Below are 6,468 nucleotides of genomic sequence, written 5' to 3' on the forward strand. Positions count from 1 at the left end.
GGACTGATATGCTTCAGTTCCCAGTTTCAGAAGCTTCTGATGCCATCTTGGCGCGGCGCGTGGCGGCGCGTCGGCGGCGATCTGGAGGTGGTCCGACGTTGGGGCTGTAGCCCGCCTGGCGGTGTGTCTGCATGTCATTCCTTTGGTTGGAATTAATACCTTTGGCGGTAGAATGAGCGTAGCCCATTAGAGCTAATTATGCTTGCAAATGTACATGTATGTACACCAGTAGCTATGGCCAAGTTGCTTCATCCACCTGCTGGGTCAGCGTCCAAGCATCCGGTCTCCGCTAGCGAGCTCGAGCCTCCGCTCCGCAAAGCTCCGCCGGACTTGTTCTGCTGTACTTTGTCAGCGGACAGACTCCGCCCAACTTTGAAGCTCCGCCCAACTTCAAAGTTCCTGCACCTCCTCCAACTTCAAAGTTCACTACTGCGCTTCACCCATCACCGCCGAGCTCCTCCGCTGGGCATCCTCCACTGTGCTTCCCCGCCGGCCAACCTCCACTTAGCGAAACTAGCGGCCATCTTTGTCGATGCAGCGATCATCTTCGTCGACTAGCTTGGAGGATGGACACCCATCTACTCCTCGGACCATAACCCCGCCAAGAGCCATCCGCCGAAATCCACTTTGGATACCCAAACATTCTCTTGACACCCAATAGCTTGCTCTACGCACCCATGCTTCACCCAGAAAATTCCTCTCGGTGGCTCTTCCCTGCAACTCCACTCTTGCACCCACTTTGCTTCCAGCTGAATGAAGTCGAGCACGCAGCAACTAAAGGAAAGCTAAGCACTCTCAGCCTCTTGGTCTTAATTATACCATAATACCAACTTATTCCTTCTCCATATATATACATCATGACAGCTTACCAAGCATAAGGCATATGTACCGCACAACGCATACTAGCATGCACAGTTTTAAATTACATGTGTTCCTTGCTAGTCTACCATGCTCCCGGTCAATTCAAGGGCCCACGATTTATATATGCTGAGCCTTAGCATACTTTCTAACTAGCACCTGTCATGAAGCAACACTTTCTGAATTCTAATGTTCTAGTAGCATGCATGCCTACACGTACATGATTGATAGGTGATTAGTTTATTTTGCCTCTATCATTATCAAAATGGGCATTTACTAGCATGCATGCCTTAATTAAGTCTGTTGCACAAGCAACCTGGCACTTTGTGACGTTTCAAAATAGCATAAACATTGGCCCATACTAATCTAGTCAACCTAGTACAAGGCCTCTTTGACATTTCATTATCACTTTGAAATTCACATTAGAGACGAACAATCAAATATGTTATTTGTCATCAAATAATACTACACTTGCTTATACACTTTGCTTAAAATTTTTATCAAAGTACATATGCAAATTATTTATGTTGATTTGACAAATCCACATATTAATCATCTATTTTGTTTCAAGGAAATTCAACTATTTCTATTGAGCATTCAACCACAACTACGAGTTGGCGGACATTATCGGAGTACTTTATCCGCCACAAGCAATGAACCGTCATGCTCGGCCAACTCCGCTAGCCTCCAAATCGGCATAAGATAAGTAACTATGTCTTTCTTATCTTTTACGCTCTTTCAAATTGAGCTAATGCCATGCCAATCACATGCTTTTACTACTTCTAAGCATGCTTATAGAATATCACACTTGATATATCTTTACATACTTCCATAACTTTTTAGCATGCCTACAACATTTCATAGATTTGGCAACATTTTCTAGATCTCACATACTAGATATGCCATGCTTCACATATCGATCTCAATGATCCTTTAGCATATCTACAAAAATGCAAAAATGTTATTAGCAACTTTACTACAAGTACATGCTATACACATATGCCATGCTTCTATTTTTAATTGCAACTCAATTAAATAAACATGGGACACTCAAACAAAATATTATTACTTGCTCTATGTGTTTATCATTTTTTATTCAGCCGCCAAGCGGCAAGGCAACGCCTCATAATGACAATGACCGCTACGCGGCATTGCAGTCAAGTTTCTCCTCCGAGAAATAGCAAAGGGACTAGTTAACACAGCCCACGGCAGCCATTGATCCGGCAGTTAACCCAGACGCTTGGATACTAAAGATTGGGCTCGCTACCCAACACCCTCTGCTCCGCGCAGCTCCCCTCATCAAACAATTTTCCGACCATCCAGAGGTCTATAGCCAGGAGTGGGGGACTCCTCGCAGGGCCTGGCAGGGGCCCACCCGAAAGGGCAAAAGCGTTCGCTCCAACCAATTCTAGATGGACGACGCACTCGCACTAATTATGCTTGATAAACGGCACAAAGCTACGCTTTGGTATCAACCAGCAAGAACACCCTCCTTGACTGGGGACTTCGGGGACTTGTACATACAACCCAACATAATTAGCACCGGTCACGCTCATGCCTCAGGGCATCACCTCGAGCTACCCATTAATGCCTCAGCGGCACCGCCAAACTTTTCGCGCTCGTGCCTCAGCGGCACCGCCGAGCTTTTCGCGCTCGTACCTCAGCGGCACCGCCGAGCTTTTCGCGCTCGTGCCTCAGCGGCACCGCCGAGATTTTCGCGCTCGTGCCTCAGCGGCACCGCCGAGCTTTTCGCGCTCGTGCCTCAGCGGCACCGCCGAGCTTTCGCTCACGTCTTCGCGGCACCCTTGAGCTTCCGCTCACGAGCTTCCCGCTCATGCCTTCGCGGCACCCCAAGCTTCCGCTCATGCCTTCCCGGCACCCACGAGCTTCCGCTCACGAGCTTCCCGCTTTTGCCTTCGCGGCACCCCGAGCTTCCGCTCATGCCTTCCCGGCACCCACGAGCTTTCGCTCACAAGCTTACCGCTCATGACTTCGCGGCACCCTTGAGCTTCCGCTCATGCCTTCCCGGCAACCCTTGAGCTTCCGCTCATGCCTTCCCGGCAACCCTTGAGCTTCCGCTCATGCCTTCCCGGCAACCCTGGAACTTCCCGCTCATGCCTTCCCGGCACCCACTAGCTTCCCGCTCATGCCTTCCCGGCAACCCTTGAGCTTCCCGCTCATTCCTTCCCGGCACCCACGAGCTTCCCGCTCATGCCTTCCCGGCACCCCGAGCTTCCCGCTCATGCCTTCCCGGCAACCCTTGAGCTTCCGCTCACGAGCTTCCCGCTCATGCCTTCCCGGCACCCCGAGATTCCGCTCATGCCTTCCCGGCACCCACGAGCTTCCGTTCACTAGCTTCCCGCTCATGCCTCCCCGGCAACCCTTGAGCCTCGGCTCATGCCTTCCCAGCACCCACGAGCTTCCGCTCATGCCTTCCCGGCACCCCGAGCTTCCGCTCATGCCTTCCCGGCAATCCTCGAGCTTTACGCTCATGTCTACTCGACACACCACACGTTAATGGAACATTGAATTTTTCTACCATTTGTCGTTTACCGACCGCGACAAATCAAATTCTTTTCGCGTTCCATTAATACGACCGAAAACCAAACAGACACAAACCGTACGCGCGGTCATTGTTCATGAGTTACAAATGCATACCTTCGCGGCACTCATGCAACTTACATCTCACGAGTGTAACCCCGTCAAACTCGACTTCGTTCGTCTCCTTGCGCGCGTCACACATTTATCATATGCAATCCATATGCTCACACGACCATGTATCACGCACCCCATACGTTCATATATGCCAACGCATATCAATGCAACTCACATTTGTTGCCCAATGCAACGAGCATTCTACATATGCCTGTTTTTTTGCCTTTGTTGTGCAGGTTAATGAGTCCCTTCTTGCTTACGGAGTTCGGGGACTTGTAGGGGCTCCATACCGCCCAGTTACTTATGCTTGATGACTTCATGATTATAACTCCCCAACCAAGAAGCTCCTCTTACTTGGGGACTTCGGGGACTTGTACATACCTCCAACAATATGGAGTATTTGCTATCTCACCAAGCATAAGTAACACCCTCTTTGGGACATCCACAAGCCATGGTGAGGCCCAACCGAGACTTGCATCTTGTAGCCTCATGTTCAAGCTACGCTACGGTATCCGGAAGTCGCAAATCCGTAGCCGGGAAGCCACCTTTCCGGCCTTGCAAAGTTGCCCTCACAAACTAGGCTTTCTACACTAGAATAGTTACCTTTGCTTGTCCCACATCGAAAACCATGTAAAGGAAGAGTACTCCTTCACCTATAAAAGGAACTCTCCTCCCACTTAGAAAGGGACTCCATTACATGCTTTGTAATCCCCCTTGGGCCGCAAGGCTCAACACACTAGTATAAGCTTTCAAGTGGACGTAGTCTCCCGCTAAGGCGGAGACGAACCACTATACATCTCGTGTCAATCTCTCTCTCTCTCTCACTTAAGCTAACTAGAGACCCCGCGGACTCTAACGTTAACAGTATCTTACTCAGGCATCGGAGAGGCGTAAACCATCCGGTACGGTTTACCCCTTTAACGCTGTGTTCTTGGTACAAGATTTAGGAGTTGGATCGGTACCCCAGGTGGTATAGCCTTCTGTGTGAGGTACCCGGAGAATGCCACCAGAAACATTGGTGCGCCAGATAGGGGTCCCGAATCATGACAGAGCCGGAAGAAATGGCATATGAGGGTAGAAGTGTTGCCAAGGCACTGATATTCTCTCCGGGCACTTCATCAGCAGGGACGCCAAGTGCAGGAGGAGAAGCACATGGTCTTGGATTATTGGACCCGCAGAACACAAATGACCCACCGGTCATCCAAGACCGAGTGGCCCCGATCTCAGAGTTGGAGTCTATGCGAGCAGAGATTGCAGCCTTCCGGGAACAGGCCAGGATCGATCGGGAACAACAAAGAATCGATAGGGAGACAAACCTCCTTTCACAATAGAGACTGCATGAGCTGGAAGATGAAAACATTGCGCTGACCCGAGCACTGGACCGAAGGCACCAGCATAACGAGGCACTCACCCAGGCCCTAGCAAGAGCATCCCAGGTAACGACAGAGTTAAATGCTACCCCCGTTACGGGAGTAGCCGGCATAGCGGCAACCCCGTCCACAGGAGGCGGTCACCGGGTCATCAAGATACCGGTGGATCTGTTCCTGGAGAGCCTGAGGCATATGCCACCACCGCCTTTGCCCCAGCCTACTCAAAATGACCCACCGGTAACTGATCCAAACACGGCTTTGCTCTTACAAATGAGCAACTCCTTGCATGCCCATCAGGCAAGGGTAGAGGCAGCAGAGAATAGGGACACATGGCGGCCCCTAACCACTTATGAAGACCGTCTGGGTCCTTTCACCCAACAGGTTAGAGGTGCCATTCGATCAAACATATCAAAGCCGTTGAAGATTGACTATACGGGAATTGGGGACCCGTACCAGCACCTACAGGCTTTCCGCTCACAAACAAGCTCCAAGGGATACACGGATGAGGTGTGTTGTAACATGTTCCAGGAGACATTATCAGGGGAAGCTTTGAGTTGGTTCTATGAACTGTCGGTCGGTTCGGTAGAGAATTTCAAGGAGCTCACAGACAAATTCGTAGCTCGGTTCATCCTACGTACCGACGGGATACACACCCCGAAGGGGCTGCTGAAGGTTCAGCAGGGGGAGAATGAAACATTGAAATCCTTTGCCAACCGGTGGCAAGCGGCTACCGCTAAGTGCCGGGACCTTAACAAGGAACTCGTTGAGCTGGCTTTTAGGAGGACCTTAACAATGAAACACTAGAATAGTTACCTTTGCTTGTCCCACATCGAAAACCATGTAAAGGAAGAGTACTCCTTCACCTATAAAAGGAACTCTCCTCCCACTTAGAAAGGGACTCCATTACATGCTTTGTAATCCCCCTTGGGCCGCAAGGCTCAACACACTAGTATAAGCTTTCAAGTGGACGTAGTCTCCCGCTAAGGCGGAGACAAACCACTATACATCTCGTGTCAATCTCTCTCTCTCTCACACTTAAGCTAACTAGAGACCCCGCGGACTCTAACGTTAACAGTATCTTACTCAGGCATCGGAGAGGCGTAAACCATCCGGTACGGTTTACCCCTTTAACGCTGTGTTCTTGGTACAAGATTTAGGAGTTGGATCGGTACCCCAGGTGGTATAGCCTTCTGTGTGAGGTACCCGGAGAATGCCACCAGAAACATTGGTGCGCCAGATAGGGGTCCCGAATCATGACAGAGCCGGAAGAAATGGCATATGAGGGTAGAAGTGTTGCCAAGGCACTGATATTCTCTCCGGGCACTTCATCAGCAGGGACGCCAAGTGCAGGAGGAGAAGCACATGGTCTTGGATTATTGGACCCGCAGAACACAAATGACCCACCGGTCATCCAAGACCGAGTGGCCCCGATCTCAGAGTTGGAGTCTATGCGAGCAGAGATTGCAGCCTTCCGGGAACAGGCCAGGATCGATCGGGAACAACAAAGAATCGATAGGGAGACAAACCTCCTTTCACAATAGAGACTGCATGAGCTGGAAGATGAAAACATTGCGCTGACCCGAGC

This window comes from Rosa rugosa, chromosome 4 (assembly GCF_958449725.1).
Source record: "Rosa rugosa chromosome 4, drRosRugo1.1, whole genome shotgun sequence".
NCBI classification, from domain to species: domain Eukaryota; kingdom Viridiplantae; phylum Streptophyta; class Magnoliopsida; order Rosales; family Rosaceae; genus Rosa; species Rosa rugosa.